The sequence below is a fragment of the Somniosus microcephalus genome, chromosome 6 (assembly GCF_052327205.1).
Source record: "Somniosus microcephalus isolate GS21.2 chromosome 6, FLI_Smic_1.0, whole genome shotgun sequence".
Taxonomy (NCBI): Eukaryota; Metazoa; Chordata; class Chondrichthyes; order Squaliformes; family Somniosidae; genus Somniosus; species Somniosus microcephalus.
In genome coordinates, this window is record NC_140992.1 from 242,685,111 (window position 1) to 242,698,987 (window position 13,877).

At 49.0% G+C, this 13,877-nt stretch overlaps 1 pseudogene; it reads right to left on the reverse strand.

The window, feature by feature from the left end:
* Window positions 1-8,250, reverse strand: part of LOC147116588 (uncharacterized) — a 32,329-nt pseudogene extending 24,079 nt beyond the window's left edge.
* Window positions 8,251-13,877: the final 5,627 nt, after the last annotated feature.

Here is a 13,877-nt window from a genome sequence, read left to right on the forward strand (position 1 = left end):
GTCGCCGACTGTCTCTCCCGAGCCATTGCCAGCGCTGTACACCTTGGCATCGACTACATCCGCATGGTGACCGACCAGGCCTCCAACCCAGATGTCCAGGCCTACAGGACGGCGGTCACGGGCCTTCAACTAGCAGATGTCGCATTCGACGATGCCGGCACCACACTCCTGTGCGACATCTCCGTTGGGCAGCCATGTCCCGTCATGCCCGACGGGTGGAGACGGCAGGTTTTCGACGCCGTCCATAATCTTTCCCACCCGGGCAGGAAGCCATCGCAGAAGCTGGTGGTGGCTAAGTTCGTCTGGCACGGGCTCAGGAAAGACGTTCGTGACTGGGCCAGCACCTGCGTGGTGTGCCAACGCTCGAAAATACATCACCATACTAAGGCCCCATTGGCGCCTTTCGCGGTGCCCGAGAGGCGGTTCGACCACGTTAACGTGGACCTGGTGGGGCCCCTGCCGCCCTCCCGCGGGTTCACCCACCTCCTCACAATGGTCGACAGAACCACCCGATGGCCGGAAGCCATCCCGCTGTCTTCAACGACGTCTGCCGATGTGGCTCGGGCGTTCATCAGCACTTGGGCCAGCCTCCGGGACGACAGCTGGATCGACAGACTCCCGTGGGTCATGCTGGGACTCAGGACTGCACCCAAGGAGGACCTCCAGTCCTTGTCCGTCGAGCTCGTCTACGGACAGCCGCTGCGGGTTCCCGGGGATTTCGTCCCCAATGCAATGGAACCTTGGTCCGCAGCCCATCAGCGGTCCGACCTTCTGGACAGCGCCAAGGTTTTCGCGCCGGTGCCAACGTCGCAGCACGGCCTCCCGCAGTCCCACGTTCCACTCGACCTTCGTGCGGCGGAGTACGTTTTCGCCCGCCATGGCGCCCACCGGGGACCTCTTCAGCCACCCTACGATGGACCATTTCGTGTCCTGGAAGCCGGGGACAAGACTTTCGTAGTGGATGTCGGCGGTAAGCCAGACTGCATTTCCGTGGACCATCTTAAGCCGGCCCACCTGGATCTGGACCGACCCGTTGAGTTGGCACAGCCCCCGAGGCGGGGCCGACCTCCGGTTTCCGCACCCTCAATCCACCACCGGGCGCCCAAGGTCCCTCCGACAAAACCCCCGGTTCCCGCCCCGGAATTGAGGAGCCGTTCCGACCGTGTGATCCGGCCCCCCCAACGACTGACATTGCCAGTGCTAGTGAATTCTGGGGGGACGTATGTGACAGAGACCACATAGGGACAATAACACAATGTATAGCCAATGCTGTTATATGTACCTAAACACAATTCACTATGTATAGCAGTGTTGTGATATGTATTTTCTGGGTTGGGTTATTGGTGCAGGGTCCCTTTAAGAGCGTCGGTAACGTGATGACATCATGACATCAGTTGCGTGATGACATCATAGCCCCTGCACGGGGCTGAGACCTTCAGGCCTCGTGGAGAGTGATTAAAGTAATACACGTTTTGCCTTTGCTGAAACAAAAGTCTCAGAGCCTGTTGATTTCTATCGACCCCAACATCATAGTTATATTAGAAAACAGATTTGAGTGAGTTTGAAATCGCCAAAATTTTACCGCTGACTGGCAATATATTCCTGACTATTTCTGGAAAACCAGATCAAATGAATCCTGCATTTGTTGCACTCAGACATTGGGTGGCAGCTGCTTGTGCTGCCATGGAAGCTGTGACATCGGCCATCAGACGTTGCGTCATGGTTGGGTCCACAAGTGTGCGAATGGAGTTGGTCATCACTTCCATGCTGGAAAGAAAGGGCACCAAGCTCTGTGCAAAGCCCTGTGCCAAGGTAGTGCTGGACTCCTCCTTGCTCCTTGACATTGACCGCAGGCTTTCTGGCAGGATTCCCAATGCACCAAGCATTTCGTTGTGCATACCCATCAGCGTTCTTCTGCAGGCCGCCCCATCAAAATCCTCACCTGACTCCTCTGCAACGGAATCTGTCTGCGACCTCACCCTCCAGTGAGCTATCCTTGCCCCCTGCCCTGGCTGCAGACCACTCGTGCCCGGTGTCTCACCACATGCCTCTAACCTATCCTCTAAGATACGCGCAGTGTCAGTATTTGAGCTGGTGGCTGTGAGGGTGAAATTGTAATGTATGTACCTTTAAGGGGGGAACTACTTTGTACAGCTCATGTATACTGTAGTACCGGCAGTGACCACACCTGTATATAATGTTGAGTAGTAATCGGTACAGTTCAGTTGCAGTTTGAACCACGTTGAGTAAACACCTGTTGTACCGTTCTCTGCAGTCCTTTTTATTATTATTACACGGACGTAACAGTGGCGACGAGCAAGTTCGAACCTACCTGCAACTCTGCATCACCTCCCAGGGATTCGCTCCTGGAGAAGAGTGGAAGAAGGTCGAGTCCAGAAGCACGGGCGTCGACCATGGGCAACCGCCCAGTCATCCAGCGGAGATTTGAGCATCGCAGGGGAGGCTGTCGAGAGCCAGGCTTGGCTTTCCAGTCACGGTGGTCCAGCAAAACGGTCTGGCAACAGGTACTGCGCAGACCCTTCCCGGACAGCGACGGGCTAGAGCTCGACCGAGCGGCACAGAAAAAGGCCGAGCAGCGTCGACGGGGGAGAGAGAGAGGGCAGAACGCACAAGGCGCAGCCGGTGTTCAGGACCGAGCGGCGTCAATGGGGGAGAGAGGCGAGAGAGAACAGAGCGCAGCCGGTGTTCAAGGGCCGAGCAGCGTCAACGGGGGAGAGAGGCGCGCAGGAAAACGCGACCGAGCGGCGTCAACGGGGGAGAGAGACGAGAGAGAGCAGAGCACAGTCGGTGTTCATGGGCCGAGCAGCATCAACGGGGGAGAGAGCTGCGCAGGAAAACGTGAGGCGCTGCCATTGCCACGAGGACCGCAGAGAGCAGCGTTGGCAGCAGCGCAGGAGCAACGCGCGAAACCCACAGGGCGTCGCCATTTGCCACGAGGACCGCCGAGAGCGGCGTTGGCAGCAGTGCGGGAGACACCATTTTAAGCCGCAGCGGGGAAGAAAGGAAAGCGCGGGAGACGCCATTTTAAGCCAGTCTAACCACACCCAAAAATGCCGAAGAGTGGCAGTATCACAGTGTTCGACAATGAAGTCGAAGATTGGACGACATATGTTGAACGCATAGAAGTATACTGCAAGGCGAATGAAGTGCCAGATGACAAGAAAGCGCTGGTATTGTTGAATTCAATGGGTGCAAAAATGTATGGCTTACTACGAAACCTAGTAACCCCAGAGAAACCAGTAGAAAAGGATTTTGAAAACATAGTGTCAATCCTACAGGACCACTTAAACCCCACACCGCTGCTGATAGCAGAAAGATTTAAGTTTCACAAAAGGAACCAGCATAAAGATGAAAGTAATGCTGAGTATTTAACGGAACTGCGCAAGCTATCGAAACACTGCCAGTTTGGAACGGGACTAGCAGATACTTTAAGGGACAAGTTTGTGTGTGGGCTTCAAAGTGAAGGAACCCAGAAACGGCTTTTATCTGAAAAGGACCTTACGCTGGAAACGGCTTTCAGCATGGCGGTATCATATGAAGCAGCAGCACGGGGCGCTGCAGAGATACAACAGAGACCGCAAGAATATGGCACAAACGAAATGTCATATGGAACAGAGAAGTGCTATCGCTGCGGCAGAACAACACACGACCAGAATGATTGCTGGTTCAAAGACAAAGTGTGCAGACAGTGTGGAAAAGTAGGACACATAGCACGAGTCTGCAGGTCGGGAAAGAAAACCAGCAATAAGAAACCGACCAAAGGAAAGTACAAGAAGGTACATAAGATAACGGAGAATAGTTCAGACGAACAAAAGAGTGATAACGACTCCGAAAGCAGGGAACTGAGTTGTCTGAAACTACATAATGTGATCACAACAGATGATCACCGAACCATTTGGGTCACTCTCAAGATAGCAGGAGTCCAGGTAAAGATGGAATTGGACACAGGATCAGCCCTAACAGTCATAAACCGACGGGACTATGAGCGGCTATTCTCGCACATACCCTTGAGAGACACAAAAATTATTTTGAAGACGTACACGGGGCAAAAAGTCTACCCCAAAGGAAAAATAAGGGTGACCATTATATATAACAGTAAGGAAACACCAAAACTAGACCTGTATGTATTGCAAGATGGAGGACCACTATTACTGGGACGTGAATGGATCCGGAAAAGACAACTGGATTGGCATTCCATACAGGCACTGACTGTGGCTGACAAAAAGGATGACGACGTCACACCTGGGCGACTGTCAAAGATCCTAACTGATGCGAAAGAAATGTTCCAGCAAGGACTCGGAACACTAAAAGGCATAACAGCGACGATTAATATTGAAGAAAACGCAAGTCCAAAATTTTTTAAGGCCAGACCGGTACCTTATGCGATCCGCCCAGCTGTCGAAGCAGAGCTGGAGAGTCTGGAACATTCAGGTGTACTGTCCCAGGTAGACTGGAGCGAGTGGGCTACACCCATCGTCCCTGTGATGAAAAAGTCGTTGAGCAGCACGCCTGGGGAACCAAGGAAGGTTCGCATCTGTGGGGACTTTAAGGTAACAGTGAACCCGGTCCTTCACACCGTACAATATCCACTTCCGTGGATTGAAGATATTTTCGCCTCGCTATCTGGAGGGAAACGCTTCACTAAGATTGATCTGGCCCAGGCGTATCTGCAAATGGAGGTAGAAGAAGCATCAAAAAAATACCTCACAATCAACACCCATAAAGGTCTCTACCAATACAACCAGCTGGTATTCGGGGTAGCATCAGCTCCGGCTATTTGGCAGAGGGCAATGGAACAAGTCCTGCAAGGGGTCCCAGGGACCCAGTGTTATTTGGACGACATCCTGGTCACGAGCGAAAATGACAGTGATCACCTTGCCAACCTGGAGCAGGTGCTCACTAGATTGCAGGAATATGGGCTCCGAGCTAACCGCCCCAAATGCGAGTTTTTTAGAAAACAGATCTCGTATTGTGGCCACGTTATCGATAAAGAGGGGTTACATAAGTCCCCAGAGAAGATTGAGGCAGTAGTCAAGGCTCCAGCACCGGAAAATGTGTCACAACTGAGGTCGTTCCTCGGACTGGTAAACTACTACCATAAGTTCTTGCCAAACTTGTCTACAATACTACACCCACTGAACACCCTACTGCAAACTGGGGTGCCATGGAAGTGGAGTGACGAATGTAGACGAGCTTTCCAGAAGAGCAAAACACTAATCACATCGAAAGAGGTATTGGCCCATTACAACCCAGCATTACCAATTCGGTTGGCATGTGATGCGTCACCCTACGGCATTGGAGCGGTGCTGTCGCACAAATTCTCGGACGGCTCAGAGAGGCCAATAGCCTTTGCGTCACGATCACTAACCTCAGCCGAGCGTAACTACGCCCAGATTGACAGAGAGGCCCTCAGCCTAGTGTGGGGAGTGAAAAAGTTCAATCACTATCTGCACGGGCAGAAATTCACCTTGCTGACTGATCACCAGCCTCATGTCTCCATTTTTAATCTGGAGAAGGGCGTTCCGGTGATGACTGCGCAACGACAACAAAGATGGTCACTTTTTCTAGGGGCGCACCACTATGAGATTGAATATAAGGACACGAAACAGCATGGAAATGCTGATGGGCTATCACGCCTGCCACTGCCTACTGCGGAAGAAGCACCAGCAGTGGATCCTGTTGAAATATTCCATTCAACTATAGTTGAATACCTACCGATAATTAACACTTGTATCGAAAAGAAAACCCGAAATGACCCGACACTGTCTCGGGTATATGATTTGACGGTGAAGGGATGGCCAGCACATGGCGACTCACTGTTGCTAGCATTCTCGACAAGGAGAGAACAGCTGTCAGTGTGCCGGGGGACCTTGATGTGTGGATCCCGAGTGGTAATTCCACCCAAGTTAAGGGATAGAGTGCTCAATGAGCTTCATGAGGGTCATCTGGGAGGGGTAAAAATGAAAAGCCTAGCCAGGGCTTATGTGTGGTGGCCGGGAATCGATAAACAAATCGAGGACCTGACCAAGAGCTGCTCAGGATGCCAGAAAGTCTAAAATGCACCACCACAGGCCTCTCTACACCCATGGGAGTGGCCCTCATCTCCATGGCAACGGGTGCATATTGATTTTGCTGGTCCATTCATGGACTCAATGTTTTTAATAGCCGTGGATGCGCACTCGAAATGGCCTGAGGTCATCAAAATGTCCTCCACCACCACGGAGAAAACTATTGCAGTCCTACGGACCATTTTTGCCAGGAATGGCTTGCCAGAACAGATTTGCTCCGACAATGGACCACAGTTTGTGTCTGAAGAGTTCCGGAGGTTCTTGAAAAAGAATGGGGTAAGGCATTACACATCCGCCCCGTATCATCCAGCCACAAATGGATTGGCTGAGAGGTTCGTGCAAACCTTTAAGAAGGCAATAAAGGCTATGTACAATGACAACATTCCGCTGCAGCACAAGGTGGACAATTTCCTGTTCGCCTACCAGAATGCGACACATGCAGTCACCAACCAGGCCCCAGTCATGATGTTCTTTAACCGAAGGTTAAGATCTCGCCTGGATTTGCTCAGACCAAACGTACGAAGAGATGTTGAGAGTAAGCAATTCCAGCACATCCATGAGAAGCCAACAAGGAGCTTCAATGTAGGGCAACCAGTCTTGGCCCATGACAACCGAACAGAAAAATGGCAGCCAGGAACGATATGCACACGGCAGGGGCCAGTAATGTACACAGTGGACGTTGGGGAGAGCATCGTGAGATGCCATGCTGACCAGATCCTAGAGTCACAGGAACAAGTCAACCCCATGCCTCGCCCATACGTACCTGGTGATGAACCCGACATACAGGTAGCATCTACCCCAGAAACAGTAGCATCGGAAGCTGATGAACCAACCAACGACAGGGGGCCAGAATCGCCTCCGCACCAAGAGCAAGACACTCAGGAAAGGCGCTATCCAGAAAGGATCAGGAAGCCTCCCCAAAGACTGAATTTATAAATAGACTATTTTCAGCTAATGTTGCATGTTAAAGTGTTAATTGTAATTAGTTTGATATTTAATTGTTAAATGAGTGTTATGGTACTGTTAATCTAAAAGGGGAGGAATTGTAATGTATGTACCTTTAAGGGGGGAACTACTTTGTACAGCTCATGTATACTGTATTACCGGCAGTGACCACACCTGTATATAACGTTGAGTAGTAATCTGTACAGTTCAATTGCAGTTTGAACCACGTTGAGTAAACACCTGTTGTACCGTTCTCTGCAGTCCTTTTTCTTATTATTACACGGACGTAACAGAAATCAAGTGACGGTGCTATGTCTTCATCATCACTCTCTTCTTGGTGTTCCTCCACTGCCTGGCCAGATTGCACCTCTTGGGTATCTGAAAGGAAAATGGCACCAGGGGAAGGTTGTGGTGCGGGGAGGGGGGCAAAGTAAGAAGTGCATGCTTACACCATCTACAGCTTGTAAATCAGAAAAGAGTGTGGTATGAGGGGGAAGTGGGATGTGAGAAGGAGGATTGGGTATGAGGATACCATCATCTTCAATGGTTTCAGCCCCATTGCTGGCCACAGCCTCAGCAATGGCTGTACAGTAATGGCCAGCACCGTCTCCTCCATGTGGGTTAGGACATTCAGGCACGCCTATCCCACTCTGGTTAGGTCCTGCTGCCTCCGGTTGTGTGCCACCTTGTCCTGCAAGAGAGAGGGAAGTGTGTCAGTGAGTATGGTGCAATTGTTTGGCTGATGTGGCTGTCATGGTTGAATAGCTGGTAGTGCGTGTAAGCTGTGAGATGTGGGTGTGAGGCTTGCAGCAGTACTAAGTGTGTGAGGGTGAGGTGAAGCATATGAACGTTAGTTATGAGGCATGATTGATAGAGATTGTTGGTAGGTGAGTGGTGGGGATGTGGTGCTTTGTGCAGTGGCTGAGGCTACTGGGGCAGTTGGTAGGATATGACATTTGAAGATGCATTCACTGACCTTGACCAATTGTGTGAGGTAATTGAACTTCTTGCGGCACTGCATAAAGGTCCTCGGGGCTTGACTCCTGGCATTGACCTCCACAGCTATCTGCTCCCATTGCCTTTTGACCGTGTGTCTGGAGGGATTCCTCCCCGTCTGCGGATACAGGATATCTCTCCTCCTTTCCAATTCCTCCACCAAGACCTCCAGTGCAGCGTCTGAAAACCTTTGAGCCTGCTCTCTCCCGTGCTGTGCCATTCCTCACTCTTTCCCATGTCAGAATCTCTTCAACCACGACTCCCAGCACCTGTTCCAACCACAATACACCTCCCCTTTAAGGGGTGCAGGCTAGCTTTAAGCAGTGCAGGCTAGCTTTAACTGGTGCTAGCCTCGCACGATATTGGCCCCTTACTGGTGCGTCCAGCCAATGAACAGCAAGGTTAGCGCTGGCTGGATGCCGAATCAGTTAAGTGAGCAGGCAGCACAACGTTGGCATGCTGCCTGCATTGCAATCAATGGGCGCGGGTTAATCGCTCATCGCGATCCCCGTGCCCGTTTTCGGGGGCTATGCAATTTAACACCCTCCATGTTCTAATAACCCTCTGTGTGGAAAAGAAATCTTCAAAATTTCCCTTCATTCTTTTCATGATAATCCTTAATCTATGCCCTCATGTTACTAAATTGCCAACCAATGGAAACAATCTGTCACACACTCGTAGTTCTGAAAACTTCCATTAATTGCCTCCTAAATCCCTCCCTCCTAAATCAGGCCAAATTCATTGAGTCTTTCTTCAAAACTATAATGTCTAATTCTGAGTTTAATTCTCATGAATCTTTGCTTTACAGAATCGCATGCCTTTTCAGCTTTACGCTGCTGTTGTCTTGCATCCTGGATGGAAATCCACTTTCTCCTGTGCTGAACCCCATTTCTCTGCTGCCTTCTGGACTTTTTTGTGACCTCCATATTTGCTGCCACTTTCTACTGAGGCTGTATTCTCTGCGGGACAATCATTATTCTACTACCTGTCCTGCCATTGTGGGCTCAGTTTCTGCTCTTCCAGTGGGACTTTTCACTCTATGCTGGGCTAGTTTGGATCCATTTTTGCTGGCTCCCATCCTGCTCTGGATTCTGTTTCCATGCTGCTGAATGAACTCTGCTTTACTACTACTCATTTCAATTAACTCTGTTCGGTTTTATTCATCCATCAGAACTCCTCCAATACCCTTCATTGGACTGGGTTAGACCAGCTCCTCAAGCTTCTGCTGCTCCATGCTTGTGTGCCAATCTCCGCCCTGCAGCTATTCCTCAGACCAACTCCATCATCTGCACTGATTTTGTGGATTTACCCTTCATCCTCCCCTTACTCCCTGGTCTTCACTGCCCTTGATCCTTTGAGTCATTTACACTACTCCTTGCTCCTCTATTGGCCCACTGAATCTGTGGTGCACACTGTTAACTCCTGAGACCACTATGCACCTCTGTTGGACCCCAGGTTCCACCTCTGCTGGCTCATGGTTGACTCTCAACTCCTCCTCAGCCCTCTGATGTAACCGGTTTTTGCGGTGGCCAATTTCCTATAGGCCCCTGCCGCAATCGCCAATTATTGTAAGCGGTTTCGCCCCGCCCGTAGCGAGCACGCAAACCATGTTACTACAAGTTCTGGACGATAGGAATTACTGAGGACAGATTTGAACATGGACAGCGTTTTCGGGCTCACCCGTACAGTGTTTATTAAGGTTCACAAAAACCACTCCACTCACACACAGTATGAGCGGTGTGAACACTACAGTACAGTTTAAAACAGTACAACCCTGACTTGTCCAACAAGCCCCTGCCTTGCTGACTTACCATGGCCTAAAAACACCCTCCCGTGAACTAAACTATCACAGGACCCTTCCAATGCTAAACCCCCTCTGGTTTGGTAGGAACATACAGGCACCCCCTCACACAGCTAAGTGATCTTGTGGGTGTGTAGGCTTGGCAATGCTCACCTAGATTACCCCTTTTGATCTTGCTTGCAGCTTCCTCCCGTACGTCTCGGCTACCTGGTTCCGTACCGGCCTTGCGGCATGCGAGTCCCAGCCTTAGTCGAAGTCCGTCTTGGTTGGAAGAGCAAGGCTCTGCTCCTCTTGACATTCCATTGTGTGGAGGGCAGGAGAGAGAGAGAGCGAGCTATCCAAACTGCTCTCTAATATACCCCTCCAATACACAGACCGCTGTCTGGGGTTTTAATGGACACATGGCCTCAGGGAATGGTCTTCAAGCTTCCTTCCAGGGTTGAATGGTTTTTGATCTCTTTTCGACCTTCCTGCCGATTAACTTAATGAGTTCTTCTTGACTAGAACAATGAGTCGTCAGCCTTGTTAATCAAGACTTGGGAGTGAGCCTCTCGGGCCATTGTTCCCAGGACAGTTTGTTTCCATACGAATGAGTCATCTCCAGCTTGAGTGGTTTTTCACTGTTCCCCACCCCCCCGCCCCACAGCAGCCTGTCCAGTTTTTAATAAGGGTTCATAATCTAAAAATCCATGGAGTCTGCGCTGACTGCTACACTGATTTCACTGCAGAATCTCCACCAGTGTCCCAGCTGATACTGCGCCCCTCAAACTTCTCCTGGACCTACTCCCTCTCCATAACTGACTTTAAACCTGGATATTGGCTCGTGGACACTCCAAGCTGATGCAATGCTGTCTACAAGTTGCCTTCATACCACCACTGGACATCAGACTTTAACTTTGAACTTGTTCATATTGGCCCAGTAATTCTGTTCCAAACGCGTGAGTACGGTCGGGGTACTCACGCGTCTGGCCGGAGGAAATGCCGGTTTTCAGCATGCACAGCGCATGCGGGGAAAACCGGCATTTCCTGTCCTCTGAACGAAGGGGTTCAGAGGCACAGCACGTGCGCAGTGAGCTTCGTCGATTTCATTCATGGATTCAGTGAGGTTAAGTCCTTACAACTTACACATGAAAAAAGCATGTGTAAAGTTGTTCCAGAGGCTGCGGAGGAAGATATATTTTATCGTGGAGCTTCTGAAAGGCAGTATTTTTGTTTGGGAAAGGGAGGAAAGTTATTTTAAGAAATGATGAGGTAAGTTTTAAAGTTTAATTTTTTTTTTTAAATGGGTTTTCAGTACTGTAGGTAGAAGGAGCAATTGTGGCTATGTGAATTGAATTTGCTGTGTTTATTAAATGTGAAAATGACTGTTCTAAAATGAGTAATGTAACATTTCCAACATTTTTAAGAAATAAACTTTTCATCAGTAATATATTCTTTTAAGTAATTATGTATGTATGTCTGTATATATTCCTTTACGTATATGTATATGTATGTATATATTCCTTTACTTATGTGTATGAATGTATGTATTTAATTATGATTTTCCAATAAGTTACTTTCTCTGAAAGTCATAATTAAATACATACATTCATACACATAAGTAAAGGAATATATACATACATACATATACGCAAAGGAATATATACAGACATACATACATAATTACTTAAAAGAATATATTACTGATGAAAAGTTTCTAAGTAATTATGTATGTATGTCTGTATATATTCCTTTGCGTATATGTATGTATGTATATATTCCTTTACTTATGTGTATGAATGTATGTATTTAATTATGACTTTCAGAGAAAGTAACTTATTGGAAAATCATAATTAAATACATACATTCATACACATAAGTAAAGGAATATATACATACATATACATATACGTAAAGGAATATATACAGACATACATACATAATTACTTAAAAGAATATATTACTGATGAAAAGTTTCTTTCTTAAAAATGTTGGAGTCATTTTCACATTTAATAAACACAGCAAATTCAATTCACATAGCCACAATTGCTCCTTCTACCTACAGTACTGAAAACCCGTTTTAAAAAACAAAAATAAACTTTAAAACTTACCTCAGCATTTCTTAAAATAACTTTCCTCCCTTTCCCAAACAAAAATATTGCCTTTCAGAAGCTCCACGATAAAATATATCTTCCTCCGCAGCCTCTGGAGCAACTGTACTCATGCTTTTTTCATGTTTAAGTTGTAAGGACTTAACCTCACTGAAAGCATGAATGAAACCGGCGAATTTTATTGCGCACGCACTGCCTGTGCAGTCACACGCGTTCTGCCTCTGAACCCCTTCGTTCAGAGGACAGGAAATGCCGGTTTTCCCCGCATGCGCTGTGCGTGCTGAAAACCGGCATTTCCTCCGGCCAGACGTGTGAGTACCCCGACCGTACTCACGCGTTTGGAACGGAATTACTGGGCCAACATTTTACATGTTAATAAATTGAAAAATTTAACAATTGCACGATTTGCCCCCTCGCATCTGCGACTGAGGGTCCAAGGAGGTGCATTGCACAAGTGGTCATCGTCGTACGTATCCTCACACTGTTCCCTTTCGGGAACTGTATGAAGTGGTGGAAGGATTTCTGGCCACGTTAACGCTCCTTCCGTGACCATAACCATCTTCATACCAGCCATTAGGGTGGTTAGTCCTATGGCGTGAGGGTTTTACGGGCTCCCACAACCCATCTGAGGTGGGGGGGCCACCCACACCCGCGGACGCAAGTATCCCGCTGGATGTCCACCCAGAATTTATAGTTGGAGCTCCGACTCCACTTGCCGGGACTGTCTGGAGCGGCGTTCGAAACCCTATACTCCTTCTGGCCCAGCGGCGGGGATGCTTACCGCTACGCAAAAGGCCCACTCCGCGCAAAAGGTGACACCCATACGTTTCCTGCGCCTTTTCCCTCCCGTGACTGGAGCCCTATGCTGCCACTTGAAAGACCAAGCTATCATCTGCCCTTTTTGCGGCGCCTTGGACTTCTCATTACCAATGATGAGCAGGCACTGCGCCTCCACCTCGTTGAGGAGATTGCTGAGGTCATCATCAGTTCAATTGTGAGTTCTTTTAATGCTGTGAATTGTGCTCATTCCAGCCATTTCACGTTGCTAATCGGAGTGGGCCTTTGGCGTAGCGGTAGGATCCCCGCCGCTGGGCCAGACGGGGTAGGGTTTCGAACCCAGCTCCAGACAGTCCCGGCAAGTGGAGTCAGAGCTCCGGCTCTAAATTCGGGGTTGACATCCAGTGGGATATTTGCGTCCGTGGGTGTGGGTGGCCCCCCCTCCTTGTACAGCTTGTGGGAGCCCGTAAAACCCTCCCGCCATAGGACTAACCACCCTAATGGCTGGTACAAAGATGGTTACGGTCATGGAAGGAGCGTTAATCACGGCCATAAATCCTTCCACCACTTCATACAGTTCCCCAAAGGGAACAGTGTGAAGACACGTATGACGACGACGTTGCTAAATAAATAAATGGAATGAAAAAAATTCTTTCAGGGCTTTTAAAAGTCTTTAAATTGCTTTAATTCTGTTTAAAACTACTTCAGATTCTTCAAAATAATGTAAACGTTTTTAAAAGTTTATAAAAGTTACCAAAAGCTTCATTAAAAATACCAAAAACCTATTTAAAATGCTGCTCTCCATGTAAAAATGCTTTGCAGCTTGTGAGAAACATTGGGGGCGTGTCCTATTAAACTGAGACCTCAAGGGGCGTGTCTCAGTTGCACAGCGCGCTACAGGCTTCGCGTTGGCTGCACTCCTGGGCGGCGTGACGTCAGACGCTGCCCGGGATTCTTCTCTTTCAAAAAGGAATTCCAGGCGTCCCTGGAGGTGAACGGCAGGCGCGTCGGGTAAGTGCAGATCGGGGGCTGGCACGCGCGGCAAGCCCCCAACCCGAATTTCTGCCCCATTGTCTCCTTCCTGTCCACTGTTTACCATCAGGACATGACTATCCAATCTCTGGTGTGGAGATGCCGGAGTTGGACTGGGGTGGACAAATGTAAGAAGTCACACAACAC